Genomic DNA, 27,174 nt, shown 5'->3' with positions numbered 1-27,174 from the left:
CAAAGCCACAGTCTCTCAAGTATATACAGTGGGTGGTTTGCCCACTGTAACATCCTGGGGAGTGCAAAGCCATAGTCTCTCACGTGGATGCTGTTCTCCACTGGTTCTGCAGGGCGACTGGTGCCCAGAGTGCTTCATCCTGCCAAGGACATACGGAGTGGATGCTGTTCTCCACGGGTTCTGGAGGGGGACTGGTGCTCAGAGTGCTTCATCCTGCCAAGGACAGACAGAGTGGATGCTGTTCTCCACTGGTTCTGGAGGGGGACTGGTGCCCAGAGTGCTTCATCCTGCCAAGGACAGACGGAGTGGATGCTGTTCTTCACTGGTTCTGGAGGGGGACTGGTGCCCAGAGTGCAGCACACACCCCGTGACGGTCCCAGTTGCGTCACTGCCCCTGCCGCTAATGGGCTAGCGGTGCTCTCCATGGTGGTCTTTTCCCTGTTCAGCGGTCCTTGGCCTGTTCAGCGGTGCTTGAGTTGCCAGTGCAGACCTGTTCAGCGGTGCTTTCCATGGCGGTCTTTGCCCTGTTCAGCGGTCCTTGGCCTGTTCAGCGGTGCTTGAGTTGCCAGTGTCATACCTGTTCAGCGGTGCTTTCCATGGCGGTCTTTGCCCTGTTCAGCAGGCCTTGGCCTGTTCAGCGGTGCTTGAGTTGCCAGTGTCAGACCTGTTCAGCGGTGCTTTCCATGGCGGTCTTTGCCCTGTTCAGTGGTCCTTGCCACGGCGGTCCTTCAATGCCCAGCAGGGCTGTGGCTGCCGCTCCTTCATGGGTCAGCTGGGCTGTGGCTTGCGGGGCCCTCCTGGCCAACTGGGCTGTGGCTGGCGGTGGCCTCCTGGGCAGTGACTCTGGCGGTGTCCTCCTGGGCAGTGACCCTGGCGGTGGCCTCCTGGCCAGTGATGATGGGGCTGGCGGTGGCCTCCTGGGCAGTGACTCTGGCGGTGGTCTCCTGGCCAGTGACTCTGGCAGTGGCCTCCTGGGCAGTGACTCTGGCGGTGGCCTCCTGGCCAGTGACTCTGGCGGTGGCGTCATGGCCAGTGACGATGGGGCTGGCGGTGGCCTCCTGGCCAGTGACTCTGGGGCTGGCGGTGGCCTCCTGGCCAGTGACTCTGGTGCTGGCAGTGGCCTCCTGGGCAGTGACTCTGGGGCTGGCGGTGGCCTCCTGGGCAGTGACGATGGGGCTAGCGGTGGCCTCCTGGCCAGTGACGATGGGGCTGGCGGTGGCCTCCTGGCCAGTGACAATGGGGCTGGCGGTGGCCTCCTGGCCAGTGACTCTGGCGGTGGCCTCCTGGCCAGTGAGGATGGGGCTGGCGGTGGCCTCCTGGCCAGTGACTCTGGGGCTGGCGGTGGCCTCCTGGCCAGTGACTCTGGGGCTGGCGGTGGCCTCCTGGGCAGTGACGATGGGGCTGGCGGTGGCCTCCTGGGCAGTGACGATGGGGCTGGCGGTGGCCTCCTGGCCAGTGACGATGGGGCTGGCAGGGGCCTCCTGGGCAGCGGGGATGATGGCGGTCTTCTCTGCTGTGCTGCTCCTCCCAGACTTAGGAGATTTCTTCTGCCCCTTCCCCACTTTGGGAGGAGTCACAGCTGAGTCGGCCTTCCCCCCGGGACCCCTGTGAGTGGCTTTTCTGGCTGGAGTCTTCCCCCTCTCCCGCCGGGCACTGTCCAACTTCTGGTGCTTCACAGGGGGGGGACTGGCTGTGCTGTGGCTCCGTGCCACATTGGCTGGCCTGGTGGCTGGTGCACTCTACATACCTGTAACAACAGGCACCACAGGTCCCGGAGATTTTTTGGCTGAGGTGCTAGTACGGGACCTATGAGTTGGACGGGGGGTGGGGGGAAATAGGTTAAGGGTGGACAGGAAAAGTTTTTGGGAGACACTGGGACGGGTAGCTGGAGGGGGTTTGGGAGTGGAGGAAGAGGGGGTGGTTGTAGGAGGTGTAACTTTGTGGATTTGGGTGCAGGTGCATGGGCTGGAGGCTGTCGTGAGGTGGATGGCTGTTGGGTGGGTGTGTGCCTGCATTTGTGTATCTTGGGAGGGGGCGTCACAGACACACTGGGAGAGGACACAGGGGACGTGGAAATGGTAGTGGGGGTGGTGACTGCACGTGAGCGGGGTGTGGTGGTGGGTGTGCTGGAGAGGGACGTAGTGGCTGTAGTGGTAGTGCATGAAGGTGTGAGTGTAGACGAGACTGGGAGGGAGGAGGGAGACGACGAGGAGGGGGACACAGTGGAGGCAGTGGATGTTGGTGTGTCTGTATGTGTGTGATGCTTGCCTGAGTGCCTGTGGGATGTGTGGTGCTTGTGTTTGCCTGAGCTTCCCTTGTGTGGTGAGGTGTGTGCAGGCTGGTCTGATGGTGTGCTTGGGATAGGCTGGGGTACAGGGGATTGGGTCTGGGTGGAAGCCTGACCAGAATGAATGCCCTCCAGGAATGCATTTGTGTGTTGCAACTCCCTTTCTACACCCTGGATGGCATTCAAAATGGTAGACTGCCCAACAGTGAGGGACCTGAGGAGGTCAATGGCCTCCTCACTGAGGGCAGCAGAGGTGACAGGGGCAGGGGCTGAGGTGCCTGGGGCAAAGGTGATGCCCACCCTCCTGGGTGAGCGGGCACGGGCGAAGGCTGAGGGGCTGCTGGGAGGGCGGTGCTGGTAGGGGGGGTGGCGGCTGTACCTGTAGAAGTAGGGGGCACAGATGTTGCCGCCACCACAAGGGAGCTCCCATCGGAGGACAAGTCCGTGTCGCTGGTTGCAGATCCTGTGACTGCCGTGGTGCTCCCCTCGTCCTCCGTCCCACTGGTGTATTCTGAGTCCATGGTGTGGCCCTCCATGGCCATGTGGGATGCAGCTCCCTCATGCTCCGGTGCCACCGTACCTCCGCCTGATGATGCTAATGCACACAAGAACAGGGAGACCACAAAAAGGGGGGGGACGACAAAAGAAAGACAGGTTGAGTGCATGGCTTACCGCTACTGTTGGCAGACAATACAGACACAGCAGCCCCCTGCACTACGTCGCACTGTTGGGCTCTACAGATGCAATTCCTGGGAAATGGCCTACATGGCTATGTCCGACATCTGCACACATAGATGACACAGGGGTATGAATACCTGTACTTGGCACTCTACAGAGGTAGGGTAGGGTGCCACATGGCCTACATTACGGAGGGGCCTAGCATACGGAACTCGCCCTGGCCTAGGGAAACCCACAGCCCTCCTCCCCCACCCAGACACCTTCACTGCGCACAAAGTCCACTGAATGAGAATGTACTCACCCCCTTGTGTCTGCTGTGATGCCCTCAAGCGCCCATCCAACTCAGGGTAGGCACCGCGAGGATCCAGAACATCAGGGAGGTCATGGTTCGACGGGCACCCCGCCCACGTTGGGAGTCCATCCCCAGCTGAGCCTCCGCCGTCTTCCTGCTCCAGCAGCGAATGTCCTCCCATCTTTTCCGGCAGTGGATGCTCCGTCTGTGGTGGACCCCCAGGGTCCGGACATCCTTGGCGATGGCACGCCAAATATCCTTCTTCTGGTAGGCGCTGACCTACATGACATGTACAGGGGAAGAAGAGAAGTCATTACCAACTGCACCGTCAAAGTGAGTGGCCCACATCCCTAAACTTGCCATGTGGCACATGCATTCACAGTCCTTCATGCACGCAGAACTGTGCCCCCTTCCTTCTTACAACCAGCCCTCTCCCCACAGGCATAGCCCATACAACATGCTCCCTGTGTACTTACCTATTGGTCTGGGGGACCGTAGAGTAGCGTGTACTGGGGGAGGACCCCGTCGACGAGCTTCTCCAACTCCTCTGCAGTGAAGGCAGGGGCCCTTTCCCCAGACGCACGAGCCATTGTCTCTTCCAGACCGAGGTCACAGCAGCACTTGCAGTGTAGGTCCTCTCCTGTCGAAGATCAGGTATCAAGTGATTTAACAGATAGAAAATGGTGGTCACGTCCGCGGCGGTGACGTCCACGGCGGTGCGTACCATCACCGCCGGCGTACATCGTCATTGGCTCCTGGGACCCATAGGGTCCAATGTTAACCAATGCAGCATTGCTCCGCGGTCTTCGACCGCCTACCGCGACGGTGTACAACGCCAGCACAGTTACCTCACATCCCATTGTCCCAGTTCAGAGGTCAGACAGCCGCCATTTCAGGGGCCCACATGGCCTAATTACCAACTGCGTCACACATACCTAGCCTTGTCTCACAACACAAATACAGGCCACATTTTCTGTATGAATGGTGTTCTGTGTAGACTGTGGGTACATACCTCTGAGTTTTTTGACTCTGTGGTAGCTGTTGTCCTTCATAGGCACCGTCCGCTGGGACATGTGAGGAGATGGCGGAATCCTCCGGTGTACCGACCGCTGGTGGACCTGTCGACAATGGAGGAAAGAAGTTTGATCATCACCTACAGGTATGACCGTGCCACAATCCAGGAACTGTGTACCCAGTTGGAGCCTGACCCGATGTCAGCAATCCGCCATCCCACAGGAATCCCCCCTTAAGTGCAGGTGCTATCAGTGCTTCATTTCCTGGCAAGTGGGTCATTTCAAACAACAGTGGCCATTGCATCAGGGATGTCCCAGCCTATGTTTTCCAACGTGTTGTCCAGAGTGTTGTCTGCCCTTCTGAAACACATGCAGAGCTATTTCGCTTTCCCTCAGGTGGAGGATTTGCCTACAGTGAAAGGTGACTTCTGTGCCCTTGGACATATCCCCAATATCACAGGTGCCATTGATGGGACCCATGTAGCTCTGCCCCCCCCCCCACAGGAGTGAACAGGTGTACAGGAACCGGAAGAGTTATCATTCCATGAATGTACAGATGGTATGTTTGGCAGACCAGTACATCTCCCAGGTAAATGCTATGTTCCCTGGCTCTGTGCATGACGCATACATCCTGCGGAATAGCAGCATCCCTTATGTGATGGGTCAACTCCAGAGTCACCAGGTGTGGCTATTAGGGGACTCTGGTTACCTTAACCTGTCATGGCTACTGACCCCAGTGAGGAATCCCAGGACCAGGGCAGAGGAACGCTACAATGAGGCCCATGGGCGGACTAGGAGGGTGATCGAATGCACCTTTGCCCTCCTGAAGGCCAGGTTCAGGGGCCTCCATATGACAGGTGGTTCCCTATTCTACTCACCAAAGAAGGTGTGCCAGATCATCGTGGCCTGCTGTATGCTTCACAACTTGGCTTTGCGACGACAGGTGCCTTTTCTGCAGGAGGATGGTCCAGATGGCGGTGTTGTGGCAGCTGTGGAGCCTGTGGACAGTGATGAGGAGGAAGCAGAGGAAGAAGACATTGACAACAGGGACTCAGTCATCCAGCAATATTTCCAGTGACACACAGGTGAGAAAACATTCCTGCCTACTACAAGTACTTTAACACTTCTACCGCTATCCTGTCTGTCGATTTCAACCAGTATATGGTCACTGAGTTGTACATTTCTCTTACGGTTTCACAGGTGTGGTTTCCAACGTGTGTCATCTGCTTAGATCCCTCATGGACTTGAGATGTGTGACATAGGTATGTTGACATTAAATTAGAAAAAGCATTTTGTCACTGTCATTGCTAATACACAACTTCGAAATCACAGACTGACTCCAGATTGTTTTGTGCTTCAAGGGTGTTTATTAAGTGCTCAATATTGGAGGGGGTTGTAAAATGGTGAGGGGTGATGGTGGAGGAATGTCCATGGCAGAGTCCAGTCTATTCGTCTCACAGGTACATTGCCCATATGGGTATAGGAAGTGAAGATGGGGCAGTTCCAATATGGACAGGGTTACAAAGTGGGACAGTGGTTTGACAATCAGGGTGGTCTCATTTCTTTGGGGGGGTCTTGGCATCGTGCTCTGTCTTGTTCCTGGATCTCAGGGACCGCTTGCGGGGTGGTTCTCCGTCTGCAGGGGGGGGGGTGCTGGTATGGTGGTCCTGTGGCGGTGCCTCCTGTCCACCAGCGCCAGCAGAGGTGGTGGGAAGTTCATCGTCCATGCTAGTGTCAGGGGCCCCTTGTAGTGCCACAGTGTCCCTCCTGGTGTTAAGTATTTCCTTCAGCACCCCTACGATGGTGCCCAGGGCGGAGCTGATGGTTCTGAGTTCCTCCCTGAACCCCAAATACTGTTCCTCCTGCAGGCGCTGGGTCTCATGAAACTTGGCCAGGACCGTTGACATAATCTCCTGGGAGTGGTGGTATGCTCCCATGATGGAGGAGAGGACCTTGTGGAGAGTGGGTTCCCTTGGCCTGTCCGCCCCCTGTCGCACAGCAGCCCTCCCAGTTCCCCTGTGTTCATGTGCCTCCGTCCCCTGGACCGTGTGCCCACTGCCACTGCCACCAGGTCCCTGTTGTTGTTGGGGTGGTGGGTTATCCTGGGTTCCCTGTAGTGGTGGACACACAGCTGATTGACGTGTCCTGGGGACGGAGGTATGGGCCCGCTGGGTGGGTGCTGTGCTGGTGTTACCAGAGGGTGGAAGGTCTGTGGTGGGCTGTGCCTGTGTGAGGGGAACCGGCTGTCCCGAGGCCCACGATGGTCCGGGCTGGTCATCTGGATCCAGTTGGACAGAGCTGCTGTCATCACTGTGGGCCTCTTCTGTGGGTGGGGTGGAGATGTCTGGACCCTCCTGTCTGGTGACGTTGGGTAGTGGTCCTGCAGGGGTGTAAAAGCATGATTATTGCATCTGTGTGTGTCATGGTGTGCAATGGGTGGGTGACTGTGTACCCCAGTGCTAGCATTCCTGTGTGGGGGCTTGTGTGGTGATGGTTGAGGGGGGTGTTATGGGTATGTGCAGTAGGAATGCTTTAGTGATGGGTGTCCATGCTTTGTTGTGTCATGCAGGACTTGGTGTTGGGATGTGTGGTTTGTGTTATTAGTACATTTGTGAGGAGTTGGAGTGATAGGAGAGGGGGTGAGGGTGGGTGTCTGTGATAGCATGCAGGTAGGGTGGGGGATATGATAGTTAAAGGTTTGACTCACCAGAGTCCATTCCTCCACTGACTCATGCGAGGCCCTCAGGATGCAGAATCGCCAAGACCTGCTCCTCCCATGTTGTTAGTTGTGGGTGAGGAGGTGGGGGTCCGCTGCCAGTCCGCTGTACTGCCAGGTGGTGTCTTGAGAGCACGGAACGCACCTTCCCCCGTAGGTCATTCCACCTCTTCCTGATGTCGTCCCAATTTCTTGGGTGCTGTCCCACTGCGTTGACCCTGTCGACTATTCTTTGCCATAGCTCCATCTTCCTAGGTATGGAGGTGTGCTGCACCTGTGATCCGAATAGCTGTGGTCTACCCGGACGATTTCCTTCACCATGACCCTGAGCTCAACCTCCGAGAACCTGGGGTGTCTTTGCCGTGCCATGGGGTGGTGTGAGTGATGTGTGGGGTGGTGTGTGTGGTGATAAGTGTGGTGATATGTAGTGGTGTGTGGTGTTTTGTGTGTGGAAGTTGTGTGGGTGATGGTGTTGAGTGCCTGTGGCTGCTAGATTGTGGATGGTGGTATCTCTCTCTGGCCTTCTTTCGCAATTTTTGGTAGTAGGGGTTTGTGGGTGATGTGGGTGTGTGTTTTATATTGTATTGAGTTTTTGGGAGTTGTTTGTGTATGTGTATCAGGTGTGTGTATTTGGAATTGTCCAATGTGGGGGTGTTTTGTATGTGTGTGTGTATTTTGAGCGCAGTGGTGTGTACCGCCAATGGAATACTGCGGTTGAAAGACCGCCACATGGATTCGTGGGTCGTGATAGCATGGGCGTATTTCTGTTGGCGTGACGGTGGAGGTTTTGTTTTCGCCAGTTTATCACTGACCTTTGGTGTGGTGGACTTGTGTAGGTGTCTAAATTTTGTCGGATTTCGAGATGTGGGTCGTAATAGCTGTGGCGGAATTCCGAGGCCGTGGCGGTGTGTTGGCGGTCTCCTGCACGGCGGTAAGCGGCTTTTACCGCCAATGTTGTAATGACCCCCTATCACTCAAGTTGTGTTCAAGGATGTTTATTGTAGTGAAATTTATAGATGGAATAGTGCAGTGGAATGGGGTGATGGTAGAGGTAAGTCCAGGGTATTGGTCCAGTCTGTTTGTTGCACAGGTCCATTGTCCAAGGGGCCATAGGAAGCGGAGCAAAGGCAGTTCAAAGTGGACAGGTGACAATGAGGGACACCAGTGGTACAATCAGGAGGGTCTCATTTTCTGGCAATGGTCTTGGTCTTGGTCTTGGCAAGTGTCTCTGGCTTCTGTTTGGATCACAGGGAACGTTTGCAGGATGGTTCACCTTCCGCACGGGGAGGGGTGCTGGTGGCCTGTGGGTCCTCTGGTAGGTCCTCCTCTCCACTAGCTGCAGCAGATGTGGTTGGCTGTTCAGTTGACTGGCTAGTGGAAGGGGCCCGCTGGTGTGCTGTCATTTCCCTCGTGATGTTAACCATATCAGGCAGCACCCCTTCTATGGAGACCATGGTGGTGTTGAGGGCCTGCAAATCTTTCCTGATCTCCTGATGGTGTACCTCCTGCAGCCACTTGTTCTCCTGCATTTTGTTGAGGATCTGGCCCATCTTGTCCTGAGATTGTTTGTAAACCCCAGGACATTAATGAGTGCCTCATGGAGAGTCGGTTCCCTGGGCCTGTCCTTCCACTGGTGCACAGCTGTCCTCCGAGTGTCCCTGTACCTCTGTGCCTGTGTCCCCTGAACAGTGTGCCCACTGCCACTGACCCCAGGACCCTGATTATCTTGGTTGTGAGGTGGGGACTGGGGTCCCTGTACAGGTGGGCACAGTGCTGGTTGATGTGTCCTAGGGACCAAGGTGTCTGGACATTGGGTGGGTGCTGTAGTATTGGATACTTAGGGGGAAGGCTCTCTTGTAGACTGGGAGTGGGCTGGGGTGGCCGACTGATAGACCAGGTAGTTCATCCAGATCCAGAAGTCTAGAGTTACTGTCATCACAGGGGGCATCTTCTGTTGGGGGACTGGATAGTCGTGGCACCTCCTCGCCACTGGAATTGGCTGGGACACCTGTTGGGGTATAAGTAATGTATTATGCTTCATGTCATATTGTACATCCCTAGCTTTTCATATATATTTGCTGTTGCCCTTCCACCTTTGTTTGTGTGTGGTGATGTATTGTGGGATTGTTAGTTCTCCATCCTGTGCATGCTTTGGTGATGGGTGTACATGCAGGGCTGGTAGGGCTGTACATGCATTGGTATGGCATGCAGGGCTTGGCATTGGGGTTAGTCACATGTGTAGGTGCACTCTGTGGGATGGAGTTGAGTGATGGAGTCGGGGTTAGGTGTTGATATGGCATGCAGGTATGGGGGGTGATAAGTAGTAAATATTGCCTCGCCAGTGACCAGTGTTAGTTGATCTTGGATATCCAAGAAGTCCCCTCATGATTCTTCATATGAACCCCCTAAAGCCCTACTACGACAGGGCTGACTTAACCCTGCTCATGGCCACTGATGAGGGACAGGAAGAAGAGAGTGATCCTCTCCCTGATCTATTCTCATACTCTGCAGCTGATGGCTCAGTGGAGGGGTAGTCTTAGCAGATTGCATCTCTGAGTCTCAAAATCTACCTGTTAAGAGCAAAATCTATAGGCAGCCTTACTGTGTAAGAGACTGCATCAAAGCAAAGGTGCAAAAGATGCTGGACCTAGGAATCATTGAGCACTCTGGTAGCCCCTGGGCTAGCCCAGTGGTGCTGGTCCCAAACCCCGACTCTCAGAATGGATAAAGTGAGATGAGGTTTAGTGTCGACTATAGAGGGATCAATACAGTAACCAAAACTGATGCTCATCCTATTCCCAGGGCAAATTAGCTCATAGATACACTGGCATTTGGCAAGTATCTTAGCACTTTTGACCTTACTGCTGGTTATTGGCAGATTAAGTTGTCAGAAGAGGCTAAACCCAAAACTGCATTTTCCACCACTGGAGGGCACTATCAATTCACAGTAATGACTGTTAATCTGAAACAGGCACCTGACACTTTTCAGAGGCTGGTGAACACAGTCCTTCAAGGTCTGGAAGCCTATAGTGCAGAATATCTAGATGATATACCTGTCTTTAGCTCCACCTGGGATGATCACCTGGTCCACCTCTGGAATGGTTTGGAGGCTCTGCAAAAATCAGGCCTCACTATCAAGGCTTCAAAGTGCCTGATAGGGCAAGGGAAGGTGGTTTATCTGGGACACGTAGTAGGTTAGTAACAGATTCAGCCACTACAAGAGAAGGTCCAAAAAGTTTGGATGAGACTCCCACTACTATACAAATTCAGGTCAGAGCCTTCTTAAGCCTAACTGGGAATTACAGGAGGTTTATTATGAACTATGGCACCATTGTAGCCCCTTTTAATGGCCTCACATCTAAGAAAATACCTAAAAAGGTATCATGGACAGCAGGCTGTTAAAAAGCTTTTGACGAAGTTAAACAGTCCCTGTGCTGTGCACCTGTTTTAAAAAGTCCTAACTATTCCAAGAAGTTCATACTACAAACTGATGTTTCAGAAGTCGGGGTTGTGGCAGTTCTCTAACAACTCAATACAGAGTGCCAGGATTAACCAGTAGCATTCATTAGCAGCAGGTAGACCCCTAGAGCAAAGCATTGGTCAGCCATGGAGAGGGAGGCCTTTGCTGTGGTCCGGGCCTTGAAGAAGTTGAGACCATACCTCTTTGGTACTCACTTCACTGTTCAGACAGACCACAAACCTCTCTTATGGCTGAAATAGATGAAAGGAGAAAACTCCAAATTGTTAAGGTGGTCCATTTCCCTACATGGGATGGACTTTACAGTAAAACATAGATCGGGGAGTAACCACTCCAATGCAGATGGACTCTCCAGATATTTCCACTTAGACAATGAAGACTCATCTGGGCTAGCCTTCTTATCCTTCATTTGGGTGGGGGGGGGTTTGTGTAGGAAAGTACCCTCTTTCTTTGTTTAGTTACCCCCTCTTTCTGCCGGCAGAAGGTGTGTTTGACTGTGTTCACTGGGATCATGCTAACCAGGACCCCAGTGATAAGCACTCTCCCAACACTTTGAATTTCATCCCACAATTGGCACCCTGGTGCCCCACTGTAAGTCCCTAGTATATGGTACCTAGATACCCAGGGCATTGGGGTTCCAGGGGATCCCTATGGGCTGCAGCATATATTTTGCCACCCATAGGGAGCCCAAGCAAAGGGTTCTGCAGGACTGCCGTTGCAGCGTGCGTGAAAAGGTACAAGCACCCTTTCACTGCCACTTTTCAATGCACCAGGTCCCTTATAAGTCACCTCTATGGCAAGCCTTCTAGCCCAGAGGGCAGGGTGCAAAGTACCTGTTTGATAGGGCATCACTGCACTAGCGGATGTGCCCCCACGAACTCCAGGCCCATTTTGTGAGTGCGGGGACACCATTTTATGCGTGTACTGGACACAGGTCAATACCTATGTCCAGCTACATAATGGTAACTCCGAACATATACGTGTTTGTAATCAACATGTTGGAATCATACCCCAATACTTTTGCAATCATTAGTTGTATGATTCCATGCACTCTGGGGGCTCCTTAGGGGACACCCAGCATTGCTCCTACAGCCTTCTGAGGGTTTCTGGGCAGCCCAAGCTGCTGCCACCTCACAGACAGGTTTCTGCCCTCCTGTTGCTTGAACAGCTCAAGCCCAGGAAGGCAGAGCAAATGATTTATTTTGGGGTAGGGGTGCTACACCCTCCTTTTTTGATAATAGGTGTAACAGGCTTGGGAGAGGTAGCCGCCCCATGCCAATGATAATGCTTTGAAGGGCACATTTTGTGCCCTCCTTGTATAAACCAGTCTACACCAGTTCAGGGGCCCCCAGTCCCTGCTCTGGTGCAAAACTGGACAATGAAAAGGGGAGTGACCACTCCCCTGTTCATCACCACCCATGGGTGGTGCTCAGAGCTCCTCTACAGGGTCCCTGGGTTTTGCCATCTTGGATTCAAGGTTGGCAGGGAACTCTGGGAGCATCTGAGTGACCAGTGCAGGCAGGTGACGTCAGAGCCCCCTCCTGATAGGTGGTCACCCAGCTAGGTGACCAATTGTTCTTTAGGGCTATTTAGGGTCTCTCTCTTGGGTGGTTTCTCAGATTCAGCTTGCAAGACTCCAACAGGATTCCTCTGCAACCTCTACTTTGACTTCTGACCGAAGAAACTACATCTGGACGCTCCAGGACCCAACAAGCTGCAACAAAGAAGCAAGACTCTGCCTGCCCGCGGCTCCTTCCAACAACTGCAACGTTTCCCCGATCGTGCATCCTCTGAGGACAGCCTTTCTTCAGCCTGCATAAGAAAGAAGAAGGAATCTCCCTTGGAGTGAAAGAGTCACTCCCCTGCATCTGTAGGCACCAACTGCAACAACAGCTTGCTGTGTGGATCCCCTACCCCTGCTGAGCCTCATGGATTCTGCAACACAGGTGGTGGACTGAAATGGTCCAGATGGTCCTCTCTTCCAGCTGTCCAACTTGGGTGGAGGTAAGCCCTTGCCTTCCCACGCAGGATAGTACCCCAGTGCACTGCATCATTTGCAGCTGCCAAGGCTTGTTGGCATCCTCTCTAAGGGATAGTGAGGCATCTTGAAGCTCCAGCCCCTAGCACTCCATCCTGTGATGCACAGCTCCCTGAGTGGTTCTCCGGCGGTGTTGGACTCCTTCTTGTAGGGCAGCATGGGCTCCTTCGACTTCGGTGTCCCTGTCCTGTGAGACTCCTGTGGGTGCTGCCTGTGCTTCTGTCGGTTCTCTGTGTCGCTGAGGCCCCCCTCTGACTCCCTCACCTGAGTAAAGTCCACCTGGCCTTTCCTATTCCCCGGCAGCACCACTTTCCGCCAACCGCAACTTTTGCATGTACCAAGGCTTGTTGGTGGAATCCGAAGACACAAACCTGACTGCAATCCTTGGGACATCACCTGTATCCTCCAGGAACTCGACTCTGTCTTCTAAGGTTCAGTGCTGACTCACTTTCCTCTCTGTGGACTCATCTCTTGCACCTTCAGTCTGGTGGGTAGGGGCTCCTGCCCTTCCTGGACTCTGCTGTGCTTGCTGGACTTGATCCCCTTCTTCCACAGGTCCTCTTGTCCAGGAATCCCCTGTTGGTGTCTTGTAGTATCTTCTGGGCTTTGCATTCTTCTTCTTCTCTCTTAGTGGGTGTTTTGGGAACTTTACAGTGATTTACTCCTGCTTTCCTGGTTGCTGGGGGATGTTGTGGTACTTTCCTTTGGGCTTTCATAGCACTCCCAGCTCCCCTCTATACACTCCACTTACCTGGGGGACCAACTCTCGCATTCCACTTTTTTAATATATGGTTTGTGCTTCGACATGACAATTTTTCTCTATTGTGGTTTTGATGAATTGCACTGTTTTCCAACTGTTTTTATTACTATTTCTGCATACTAGTGTATATAATTTAGTGTATATAATTTGTGTCTTACTTACCTCCCAAGGGAGTATAGCCTCAATGGTATTTTTGGTATTTGTGTCACCAAAATAAAGTATCTTTATTTTTGTAACACTGAGGGGGTCATTCTGGGAGCCGCCATATGGCCGCTCCGCGGTCGAAAGACCGCGGAGGCCATTCTGGCTTTCCCGCTGAGCCGGCGGAGTGGGTAGGTGCGACGGGTGCAGTGGCACCCGTCGCGTATTTCAGTGTCTGCAAAGCAGACACTGAAATACAAAGTGGGGCCCTCTTACGGGGGCTCCTGCAGTGCCCATGCCATTGGCATGGCATGGGCATTGCAGGGGCCCCCAGGGGCCCCACGACACCCCTCACCGCCATCCTGTTCCTGGCGGTCGGAGCCGCCAGGAACAGGATGGCGGTGAGGGGGTCGGAATCCCCCATGGCGGCGCAGCAAGCTGCGCCGCCATGGGGGATTCCCAGGGCAGCGGAAAACCGGCGGGAGACCGCCGGTTTTCCTGCTCTGAACGCGGCCAAACCGCCGCGGTCAGAATGCCCTGCGGGGCACCGCCAGCCTGTTGGCGGTGCTCCCGCATCCCCGGCCCCGGCGGTCCTTGACCGCCGGGGTCGGAATGACCCCCTGAGTGTTTTCTTTCATGTGTGTAAGTACTGAGTGTGATTGCAGTGGTATTGCATGAGCTTTGCATGTCCCCTAGATAAGGCTTGGCTGCTTATCCACACTTCAAGAGAGCCTGGATTCTAGATACTGATTACACTACACTAATAAGGGATACCTGGACCTATTATAAGGTGTAAGTACCTTGGGTACCAACCACACACCAGGCCAGCCTCCTAAATGATCCAATTACTGAAGGTTTACACATCCAACTCTTTACCAGAAAGAATTCAAAACAATTCTAACATGTCTCTCCGGTTCAAGGTTACAAAACAGGAAAACACAAAATGATATCTTCCACTTGAAAGTTCTTTTGAAGCACACAAGAAATCATAGTCCAAGGAAAGGGATTAACTGGTTTGAGAAGCAGGCACCCTCCTGAACTGTTGTCTTGATATAACTCTCAAATTGACTACTCTCACCAGCATCTTCTGAGACAAATCGGACTTCCTGAAAAATTTGTCTTTGGCTTTCCCACCAATTCATCAACTTTTATGCACCATGTTGAAAGTATTTTCTTGCAACATGTTATTAATGTAATCAAATGTCACAACACCTCAGTTATTTTTATAATTATGTGTTGCAGAAAAACGCAAAGTTAAAAAAAGACATGACTCCTCTCTGCAAGGCAAACATAGCTCTTTACTGTAGCGGCAGGGCGAGTAGCTATCTCCATATAGGGAAACGTCTGGCCTAACTTAGCTGCTTCACTTGCAACCACTTAATCTTAGTGTCAGATTCAAACTCAGATGTCATGGCAGTCTGGGCCACCAAAACAGGAACATTTTATGAAGCTGATTATGCAGGTGGGGTGTGTGTCTAGCTGTATCTTTATCGACCCAATCTGCTAGTGCATTTTCTTATGACACAAAATCCTGTCAGTTTGTATGTGCTGCACACTTTGGGGGTCATTCTGACCCTGGCGGCCGGTGGCCGCCAGGGCCACCGACCACGGGAGCACCGCCAACAGGCTGGCGGTGCTCCCACGAGCATTCTGACCGCGGCGGTTCAGCCGCGGTCAGAAGCGGCAAGTCGGCGGGCTCCCGCCGACTTACCGCTGCTCGGGGGAATCCTTCATGGCGGCGGAGCGCGCTCCGCCGCCATGAGGATTCTGACCCCCCCTACCGCCATCCTGTTCATGGCGGGAAAGCCGCCATGAACAGGATGGCGGTAGGGGGGGTCGCGGGGCCCCCGTAAGAGGGCCCCGCAAAGTATTTCAGTGTCTGCCTTGCAGACACTGAAATACGCGACGGGTGCCACTGCACCCGTCGCACCTTCCCACTCCGCCGGCTCGATTACGAGCCGGCATCCTCGTGGGAAGGGAGTTTTTCCCTGGGCTGGCGGGCGGTCTTTTGGAGACCGCCCACCAGCCCAGGGAAAAACTCATAATACCCTCCGCGGTCTTCTGACCGCGGAGCGGTATAATGGGGGCGGAATTCTGGCGGGCGGCCTCCGCCGCCGGCCAGAATCAGAATCACCCCCTTTATGTCTTCCACTGTCTATGGTAGTGCAAGCGCCTCTAAAAGATTCCTATGCATAACAGGACTTCTGTCTGACTTGAGAAAACCTGTCCTGCTCCATCTCATAATGCTAGAATGTACAACTGTAGTTACATAAGCCAAATCTGAATATATTGTGATGACGTTTCCTGCTCTTTGCTTAAGACCCACAACCAAGGCTATTAACTCTGCTGCTTGTGGAGAATAATGTGCTGGTAGTGTCAACTGCTCTTCTATGTGAAGGGTCTGTGAAGAATCATGCTGTTGTGCTCTGACTACTGATGCTCCTGTGTGCCTCACTCCGGTATCTTGTTCAATAGTAGTTTAACCATCAACAGAATAGACAATACTACGTGGAATAGTATCCTCTGTTGCTTGACTAGATTCATTAGGGATATATGTTGCACAATCACGTGCATCATCCTCAAAGTCTAATATAGGATGGGCAAATAATGTGGCAGGGGTCACTGTATACCACTTCACAACCTTCACAGGTGGCAGTGACAGTATTACCTCATATCCTGACACTCTCTGTGTAGTTACCGTAGTCTTAGCCTTCTGAATGGTAGCAAACCTGAATGTTTCGCATAGCGCGTCAAAGGTGCCCCCATATCAATGAGGGTACTTTTCTGCACTGCAAAGGCTGCAGAAGTGACAGCTTGCTCACAAGGACAATGTCCTCTCATCAGTGAATCCAACTGTCCACTAAAATATGCAATGGGTTTGTGTCCTAAGGGAGTATTTCTCCATAAGGACAGCTGTCATCACTTGGCCACTGCAATATCAAAAGAGATAAAACTCTTATATGTAACCAGGAATCCCCAAAACTGGAGCATGTGTTGTCTCAGTCTTCTATTTCTGAAACGTTTTCTTAATTTCTGATGTGCATGTTATCTTATTGTTTCTCTCTTTTGCCTGTTTAATAGAAGGCAACAAATATGCTTTTAAAGTGCTGGAGTCAAAATCCCATTGTCTCACATAGTTACAGAGGCCAAGAAACGTTTGCATTGCTTCAACAGTTTCAGGCTCTGTCATTTGATGTATAGCTGCTGCTCTTTCAAGAGTCGCTCTTCGACCACAAAATGACAGTAATTGTCCGTTCCCCCAACAGAATACCGCTACGCGGTCAGAAGACCGCCGCGGTTATTCTGTGTTTCCCGCTGGGCTGGCGGGCGACCGCCAGAAGGCCGCCCGCCAGCCCAGCGGGAAACCCCTTCCCACGAGGAAGCCGGCTCCGAATGAAGCCGGCGGAGTGGGAAGGGTGCGACGGGTGCAGTAGCACCCGTCGCGATTTTCAGTGTCTGCATTGCAGACACTGAAAATCTTTTAGGGGCCCTCTTACGGGGGCCCCTGCAGTGCCCATGCCATTGGCATGGGCACTGCAGGGGCCCCCAGGGGCCCCACGACACCCCTCACCGCCATCCTGTTCCTGGCGGTCACAACCACCAGGAACAGGATGGCGGTGAGGGGGTCGGAATCCCCATGGCGGCGCAGCAAGCTGCGCCGCCATGGAGGATTCCTCAGGGCAGCAGAAAACCGGCGGTAGACCGCCGGTTTTCCGTTTCTGACCGCGGCCATACCGCCGCGGTCAGAATGCCCTTGGGAGCACCGCCAGCCTGTTGGCGGTGCTCCCGCGGTCGTTGACCCTGGCGGTCAATGACCGCCAGGGTCAGAATGACCCCCTTTGTCTTTTTCTACTTTGTATCCTCTCTGTGCGATAGTAACCAAAAGAGATATGGTATATTTTCTACACTGTTGTTCTGTAGGATTGCAAACTAGTATGTCATCAATATACTGCAACAAGGTACTGTCAAGCTAGAAGTTTGACAGATCATTTTTCACTACTCTGTTGAAAATGCTAAGGGACTCACAATACCATTGAGGTAAACGAGGATGAAAATACTGAGCCCTGCGATAGGAAAACACTAATGATGGCTGTATGGATGAAGAGGGATGCTAAAAAAAGCATTCTTGAGATCTATAAAGGAGAAATATATAATATTCTGAGGAGTATTTATCAAAATGATGGAAGGATCAGGGACAATTTAAAATTCTGGTACTACTACATCATTCAAGGGGCGCAGGTCTTGAACCATACTCCAAGTATTACCCTTAGATTTTTCAACCAGATAAAGAGGAGTATTACATGGAGATACTCCAGGATAAATTACTCTTTTCTCTGGCAACACCTGTATAGTAGGGGTGATGCCCTCATCTGCATTTTACAAAAAGGATACTGTCTCACCCTAGGTACTATAACAACTTCCTTCAGTGTAATTCGAAATGGAGTAGCAGTACCAACATGACATATATCCACAAGGTGTTTGGTACTTGGGACAGATCTACATCCTTGACAGAATCAAAAGCTCTAGCTGGTGTGGGCATCCTTACTGCCAATACTGTTCTCAATGGTATATCATTCTGAAGGACTTCAACTGTTTTTTTTAAATCATCATCAAACAGTTGATTATCAAATATTTCCCTAACCATTTTACCGGGCTCAATGAATATTACACATGCCCACAAGATATGGTTAGAATCACTGGCTATCAGAGCACCATAGGTGGTGTTATCTCTAAGGCCTCTATTTGTAATATCTACTTATAGTCTGGTAGCCACAAATCCTGCCCTTGTAGCTGTAAAAGAAACTCTTTAGGTAACTGGGCCTCTCTTCCCAGTAACTCTGATGTTTCTGCTATTATTGTATACACTGCTGTTATGAATGCTTCTATATTAGTGGGTCGAGCTCTAATTTGATCTCTAGTAGAAGAATATACTGTTACAGCAATGATCCTGGGGAGTAGAACTCCAGAGGTAAAACAAATCATAGTTCCATTGGGCTTAAAATGAACAGTCATATTTTATTTGGCCATACGATCTCTCCCCAATGAGTAGCTGGGGCAGCTGGAGAGATAATAAACAGTCATCAATGTACCTCCCTCCTATTTCCATTATTTCCATCTCCACTGGTTTAGTAAATAGAACCCTCATTACTGCCCCAGAAACCGTGTGTGTTCATTGATCTATTAGAAATTGGAAGGCTCTCTCTCTCTCTAATACAAGATTGGGTTGCTCCCGTATCTGTGAGCAATGCATACCTCTTGTCCATAATCGCTACAATCACAGTGGGTTCCTCATCTGGCTTGTGCAACACTAACAATACTGGACACATGGAACTACTCTCTGGACACCATCATTACATGTATCCTCCCACATAATTTGTCTGGAAAGGATTTCCTCCTCTCACAATCACACCTCCTTGTCCACTTTGAGGTGGAGATGCCATTGGGGGTGCCTGGTAACTTTGCTGTGGTAGCATTTTTTACACCTGAGGCGTTGCTGGTTGCTGCACATTTTGTAGTGGCATCTGAGATACATACATTATTTGCAGGTTTGACTGTGGCAGCCCTACTGTATTTTCTGGCTGATTGTCCTTCCATTTTTTTCTTCCCATCTCTTAGTCCTTCAATCTCTAATGAAATGTCCACATATGTGACAGTAATAGCATGTTTGATCCATCCTTTGGGGACTTATCCTTCCTCTTCCTATTCCTCTTCGTCCTCCTCTGCTAATTCCTTGTGCCCTTATATTATCCTGCCTTTGTGATTACTGTTGTTGGGTGGTTCCTGGGACCGATCACACAGACACTGCAGTCATATGAGTGGTGGCTGCTACAACAGCTTCTACCACTGTTCCTTTCTTTGCCAACTTTTGCTGCACTAACATAGCTGCTGCTTCCTGTGTCACCTCCTGCTTGGTTCTCTTTTTCTTCTGCTTCTTTTTGCAAAAATGGATTATATGTGCCTGTATCTCTGTCTGGGGCTTGGCTTCCATTTCCACTATGGGCCTCATTTAGATTTGGAGGAGGAGAAGATTCTGTCACAAACGTGACTGATATCCCGTCCGCTGTATTACAATCCCATTATAGCCTGTGGAGATCGTAATATGGTGGACAGGATAGCCATCACATTTGTGATGGAGTATCCCCTCCACCAAGATCTAAATCTGACCCTATATTATCAAGGTTGCCTTGTACATCAGAGGGGAACCCTTTTTTACTACATTATAAAACAACACATCCTTTCCCCTCCTTACTTCCAATCCTGACCTTCTTGAGTCCACTTTGCTTTCTTGGCTGCATTGATTGAACCATGAGGTTGTCCTGTTAGGATATATTTTCCTCAACTGTTCCCAAACGACTGACCAAACTAAATTAAATGGGGAATCATCATCCAACTTTCTGAAAAACAGTATCTGTCTTATCTCATATAAGAGAGCTAAGCAACCTCTTTATTTCACCCACTGCCAGTGTAATACCTGCAGTTTGCTTTTCAAAAGACATAATCCATTTTCCCTCTCCCTCTCTAAGTGGTGGCAACAACGTTTCAAGATTCACCTTGTCCATCTGCGCCGAGGAACATAATGAGGTGCCCCCATCTCTCATATGTATCGGGGGCATCTGATGTATGGGAGTGACAGAATATTGAGGGTTGTGTTGTCTGCCATATTTTTGTCACATGCCCAAACATTTCCTCATGTAGGGGGTAATCCCAGTCTGGATCTCCCTCACCATAAAGAATACAATCCCCAGCATTTGCAATGTCACGTGGATCTAAGGACTTCTCATGGCCATGGACTCATCTATGGGGCTAAACCTTCAGTCCTTCCTGCTAAATTATCCACATAAGGTACAAACCTGTATCAACTATTTTCTCCTTTAGCAACTATTTCCCTAAGGGTGAAATCAATGCTGCACAAAACTGATTGTACACTCATATGCTGCATTGCATCATGTAGTGTAAATCCCCCCATAGCTTCACAAGATCCCATGCTGGGGTCTAGCTGACCATGTGTTCCCTGAAACCAAAACCACTCAAGCTCAGTTGCTCAGGGTTTCCTAGCCTTAGAGGACAGCTCTCTTTCTATAGTGTCAGTGCAATCAGGCAATTCCGTCGCTCCCTTTGTAAGACCAAGATCAATTAGGGGCCTTTCTTGAGTACTAATATCATAAGTAGAGTGCCTAACATCTGGAGATCATACCATTTCACCCATGCTATCTACATGCATATCTATTTACTCTACTCTATCTTCCCTGAAAGCTTTTCATAATATCCTTGTCTCCTTGTTGTTTTTCTCGCATCCCTTCTGTCCTCACTTCATGATAACCATTCCTGAGTGCTTTCTGGTGAAATTATTACATTCCCCTTCTCCTTCTGCCAAGGCGGTAAAATATCTACAGTATTCTTAAAATCCTCATCTCTTTCCTGGGATGCTGGCCATCATGCCATACTACCAGCCCTTTCTAAATAGTCATTCCATCTAGCATCATCTGCAAATCTTCATTGTGGGGTATACATCCGTTCCCTAACTACCCTTCTTTTTACATTTCTCTTGTGTAATAAGTGTGATGCTGCTGATGAAACATGCAACTGATTGTTACAGTCTCCTGGACCCTCCTCTTCACCTCTACCCTCCTTGGGAGAAGCAGGATTTAAATGCAGTGTAAACTGCGCTTCTAAATGTGAAGAGAGTCAGCCACCCCTACTTATTGTCCCGAAGTACTTGTGTGTCTTGGCATCCATGGGGCAACATTAGGGGGGCCCTCTGGGGATTGTGAAGGGGTCTCAACTTCAGGATTCTCAAATCCCACTGTGGCTTTCTGTAGCCCTGTCAGTGGATAAGTGCCAGGTACCTTAGGGGAAGTACTCATTGAGTCATAAGGAGGTGTGGAGGAGATGGGGCAGTAGGGGTATAATTTGAGGAGTCCTTAGACTTCTCACAAAAAAACTCAGCATACGACTAAGGTGGCTTCGTGCTTCTGAAATTTAGCTCCTACATATTTGCGCTTCAGGTGTGTAACAATGTGCTCTAATATTTTGTCATCAAATGTCCTTTCCTTTGGCCAGGGATACGTCTGCTTCTGAGTAGCCTTAAACCACTCCAGACAATGTTTCTGCAATTTTTTTCTGATTACCTGGAAAGGTCTTCTGCGTGTGCTCTAAAGGAGTCTCTGTAATCCCCGGTATTTCTAACAAATTTTGCAATTTAACTTTTATCTGTCAACACAATATTTCACCTTTTAAATTTTAACACTAGTCCTTACAAACAAGAAATCTGACAATTTTGCTTTTCACTCATATGTTAAACATTATATATCATAATAACACAATGCAATATTAAATTAACATCACTCTGTGGCCATATTTCCATACACATGCATACACATACAGTTATCATCCGCATTTTAAAAATATGAGCACTAAAACTACTTTCAAATTTGAATCATATTGTTTTGACTCTAAACTGTAAATACTGTTGGCAGAAACTGTCGACTTCCTCTTGGCTCAAGAGATGATAAGCCTCAAACCATACATCTCATACACCATTGAATGGCTTTTGAACATTGGGTCCAAGATGGTAATTTGAGTGTTCAGATTGTATTTCGAGGTAAAGTTTAACGACAAAGGCGTTTTAGTCATCTATGTCAAAATATTATAACACATTGGAAACTCAACTTCAAATCACCCACATTGACCACTTCCAATTTTTGTATTGGGATAAACACTTTATGAGCCTTCACAATCTTGCATGCAATAACCTTATATCCTTATATTCACATTATATCTGTGTTTACCATTGCCAGACAGACAAGTCATACAATATACATGAAACATGGAACAAAATCCCCATTGCCTTCAACTTAGAAGTTGCCAGTCGCCGAGTCCCACCCACTCCATGAATAGGCAGAACTTCGGGAACACAATGTTGCTTACCCCTTCAAAGATGTGCATAGATCTATGCAACGGAGTTAGGTGGTAATCTGGTGGCAGCAGTTGGTTGAGGGCCAAAAGGGACTCCTAGGCTGGCTCCCCAAATGTTTGGGGAAACTTAGGATAAAAAAAAGAGAAGACTCCTCTCGGCACGGCAAACATAGCTCTTTACTGTCACAACAAGAAGAGTAACTATCTCCATACCGCTAAACAGCTGGTCACAATTTTCTGATTCACAGGCAGCCACTTATATAGCAACATGAACAATGCTTATTGTAAAAGGTGAAATAATAAGTTACTTTGCAGTTACATGTTTGTTACAAGATGTCACATCACTGGTGTCACAAAACCTTTAACCTATTTCTTACACATTCTTTATTGCAGTTCTCACAACGCATAACAAACTAACTATTCTCTGCTTCTGAATACATGTGTATTTACATGAATGTTTTATCGATCTGCTCCAAAGTCCTCTCATGAGATTCTTTGTACCTTTGGCTAATTCAACCTCCTGCTCCTATTGTTCAATTATGTTTTTAATTTCCTGATACAACAGAATACATGCCTGAGTCCTAAGACTATAAATTCCTTCAAGCTTGCAAACACAGGGTTTTCTTTAACCAAGACCTTGCTAGTCATGCATTCCATTCTCAAGTGAACTCTTCAACTCTGTCATCAGCATACATTTTAGGCCTACACTGCTCTTTCACCACATATACTTTTATATTGTTTCCCATCAATGTCTGATATAGTGTGATTTCTTCACATTTCTCTTTCTTTCCCACAATAGACAATGAATTAACCATTCAGTTTAATTATTTCCTGTGCCAGCCACAATCTGCAAATTTGCATCTTAATTAACAATACTGACAATATAGTTTTGGTATATGCATAGTGGTCATTTTTAGAAGACCAAGAACTCCTAAGAATATTTCTTCTAGATCTTACTGCTAGGTCTTCATTTTTCATTTTTCATTTGTCTAAAAGAGTGGTCTACACCTTTTGTTATTTTGTAAGCTTCCGCACATCATCCTCAGTTTCAGATGTAACATTGCCATTTGTGTGCTCATCTTGTCCACTCTTTCCTTCATATCACCATGGCGACTAGTTAGAGTCTCCTTTTTTCCATCTATTGAGGCCAAGCTGCTGCTCATTTCTAAAAGTGTTTTTTTAAAGTCATGTTCTGAACATGCTCCCGCAGTTTGGTCTGCCACATTTTCATCAACTGACAACAGTTCGCCATTTTATGATCTTGTGGCTTTTCTGGTTTCTAAATGCAAGTTCTATTGGCAATTGTTGGTTTTACCCTTCTTGACTTATTGTGTGATTGGTACCAAGTTTTCTCTTCTCTACAGCACCATGTGCACACTGTCTCCAGAGGTACACAACACCTCTCGGCAGCTGGCGCCCAAGTAGCAGTGTGCAATTGGTTATTCGTGATATCCCTAAGGTGGCTAAAGGTGCAATCCAAACATGGTTTACTTTACGTTTGCCTCCAGTCAGGCTTTTACTACTAATAGTATCTGCAGTCTTGGATTCTCACAGTGAGGGCAGCAGTTTGCTGTCTCAGACCAAGTATATTTCTGTGTTGCCCAGCTGACTGTTAAATTTTCAATATCTGTATCTCTGCCTCCTATTTTGTGCGCTTTTATTCATTAAATTTGCCAACTTCTTCTGGTACTGGGTCTGTTTATCAGGTCTCTAGCTTGATGTCTAGTCTGTTTTAAGGGTTGATGTTATTTATGTGATATCTGGTTCATCCTTATGATCACTAGTCTTTCAATGGATATTTCTCACCTGCCATCCTTTACTGCATTACAAGGCCAGGGATCTTCCTTTTCTGGGGCTCCAAGCAACCATCAACATGCTAATTCCACAGTATTTCATTTACTTGCCGGGTCCCACGCCTTACCTCAGCATCTAAGACAGTGTGTCATTCTTACCCATTCTGTGTTAAAACTGGCAGTGCCCTCCGGCCTTCACATCACTTCTTTTCCCTCTGCGTGGGCTGTGCCTCTGCTAGTCTCATGGCAAGCGGTCCAGGTAGACTCTGTAATGGGCCCAGCTCCATTCAGGTGTCTGTGGTTTTCACCATCCGTGTTTGTACTCTAGCTGTCTGCTCTGTGCTTTCGCACCAGGGATCGTATATGATACCTGAAGGCCCTCACCTCTATGGTGGTGACACATACAGGCCCTTGCAGAGCTGCTTGTCTTCCTCCTGAGATTTGTGGAGCCAGTGGATGTAATCACCCAGAGAGAGCAGTGGTATTCGGTGCCGGGGCTCTTGCTGTGCAGCATATTCTTTATGTTAGAGCAGATATTGCAGATTTATAGTGATTGTTTTACTACTTATTTGTTCTAGCCGTGCTAGTGCTGTCAAAGTGCAGTCACCTTCTCCAGTGCCAGGTAGCACCCCTAAACTGCAGTAAAACTTGGTTGGATCCTTGGGCTTAGAATGATTATTGGCTAAATCCTCTACTGATCCCTCCCAATGGTACTAGAATTGATACATCTAGATATTGGGAGTCAGTACTTGGAAAATGGTTATCTAATACTCCAAATGGAGGACTCACTGACTGTATTTCAACAATCAGATGTGATGTAAAATTTGAGGACTTTTAGACTATGGTAGCCCTCTTTTATTGCGTTTTTCATATATAATATTTAGGCTTAGTATTCTTCCACTACCTAGTTTTATCTACAAGTGGTCATTTTAAGTGAATCTTTGCCTTGTGTGCAATTCTGCTAAAGAAAACCAGGAGCATTTACTATTTTTTCTGCAGTGCCAAATGAAATCCAAGAAATAAACGGATTGTCCCAATATATCAGTGTTAGGAATGTGGTCTCTAGTAGGCAGTCAGTTTACACCCTGTCCAAGTAGAGATTCTCACTCTAGTATGGGTAAGGGAGCCACACACCTAAGATAACCCCTGCTCAAACCCTTGGTAGCTTGGCACAAGCAGTCAGGCTTATCTCAGAGGAAATGTGTAAAGTATGTGTACAGACACACAAAGTAACACAGTGAAAACACCACAAAAGTGCTCAACTTAGCAAAGCCATTAATTTTCAAAGATTAAACTTCAATAAAGCACTTAGAAACACAATAGCTCCAACTGAGGCTATCACAGCATCATTGACGGAGTCGTTCCTAACAGTCTGACACCACTCGCAAGGAGGGCAGCGCCAGTCAAGAACAGTACATTTGGTAGTGAGGAAACAAGCAGGTGCATGGAGTCGTGGAAGTGAGGCGGCGCTGGATCTGGTGTGGTGTTGGCTCCTTACTGCAGAACAGGGGAGGTGATGCAGCATCGGGGCGAGACATCGGTTCCCTCTGATCCAGCGGGGTTGATCAATCCAGCAGGTGAAGATGTAGTGGGGCAACCTCTCTGGGTCATTCCACAAGACTACAGGCTACAGCTGCCATGGTGGAGTCGGGTGTCACGGACATCAGTGACACAGCACTCGGGACTCACAGTGTCACAGGACTTCAGCGGGGCTAAGGTGGCATCGGCCTGCGGCGTCGGTCGAGGTTGTCTCACTCTAATGGGGACCACACCTTCAGGATGCAGGAAGTGGCTCGGAGTCATGCAGCGGCACAGGTTCTGGAGTAGTCTGAGTCGATGTGCTTGTTTTTTCCTGGTTTCATGCCAGCTTCCACTCCCAAGGGCCCAGGAACTGGATTGGCACCACTTGGCAAGGCAGGGTCTTAAGCAAGAGTACTCAGGTGCTGGCAGGTGAAGTCTTTGCTGTCCCTGAGACTTCTTAACATGAGGTAAGCTCAGTGCAAGCCCTTGGAAAAACTTCACAAGCAGGACACACAGTCTAGTCTTTGTCCTCTCCAATGCAGAAGCAGCAATTGCAGGCCAACCCAGCAAAGCACACTCCTCCTTATAGCTCTTCAGCTATTCTCTTTGGCAGAGGTTTCTCTTGATCCAGAAGTGTTCTGCAATTGTGGGGTCAGCAGTCTAATACTTATACTCATTTCTGCCTTTGAAGTAGGTAAGCTTCAAAGGAAAACCTTTGTAGTGCACAAGAACCTGCCTCTTCCTTGTCCTGCCCCAGACACGCTCTAGGGTTTTGGAGTCTGCATTGTTGAGGACAGGCACAGACCTTTCAGGTACAGATGTCAGCTAATTCCTTCCACTCAAGCCCAGGAAGACCCATCAGGATATACAGGACACACCTCAGCTCCCTTTGTGTCACTGTCTAGAGTGAATTCACAAACATCCCAACTGTCAGTCTGACCCAGATGTGTATTCAGCAGCCAGGCCGAGGCACAGATTGGTTAAGCAAGAAAATGCCCACTATCTAAAAGTGCCATTTTCAAACGTACATCTTAAAAAACAACTTCACTAAAAGATGTAATTTTCAATTGTGAGTTCAGAGACTCCAAACGCCTTACCCTATCTGCTCCCAATGGGAAACTGCACTTAAAAGATATTTAAAGGCAATATCCATGTTAACCTATGGGAGAGATAGGCCTTGCAATAGTGAAAAACTAATTTGCCAGTATTTCACTATCAGGACATGTAAAACACACCAGTACATGTCCTGCCTTCTAGATACACTGCACTCTGCCCATGGGGCTGCCTTGGGCCTACCTAGGGGTGCCTTATATGTAGTAAAAGGGAAGGTCTGGGCCTGGCAACTGGGTGCATTTGCCAGGTCGAAATGGCAGTACAAAACTGCACACACAGACACTGCATTGGCAGGTCTGCAGCAGATTTACAGGGATACTCGTGTGGGTGGCACAATCAGTGCTGCAGGCCCGCTAGTAGCATTTGAGTTACAGGCCCTGGGCATCTCTAGGGCACTTACAAGTAAATAAAATATGCCAATCATGGAA

General features: G+C 49.5%; 1 protein-coding gene across 1 annotated transcript in view; it reads left to right on the top strand.

The window, feature by feature from the left end:
* LOC138266621 (allantoinase, mitochondrial-like) overlaps window positions 1–27,174 on the top strand; it is a 1,999,095-nt gene that overhangs the window by 1,799,831 nt on the left and 172,090 nt on the right. The gene's annotated exons all lie outside the window — the stretch shown is intronic.

The sequence above is a fragment of the Pleurodeles waltl genome, chromosome 11, assembly GCF_031143425.1.
Source record: "Pleurodeles waltl isolate 20211129_DDA chromosome 11, aPleWal1.hap1.20221129, whole genome shotgun sequence".
In the NCBI taxonomy this organism is placed as follows: Eukaryota; Metazoa; Chordata; class Amphibia; order Caudata; family Salamandridae; genus Pleurodeles; species Pleurodeles waltl.
Note: the sequence above shows the minus strand (reverse complement) of the source record. Positions and strands in the feature narration are given on the sequence as shown.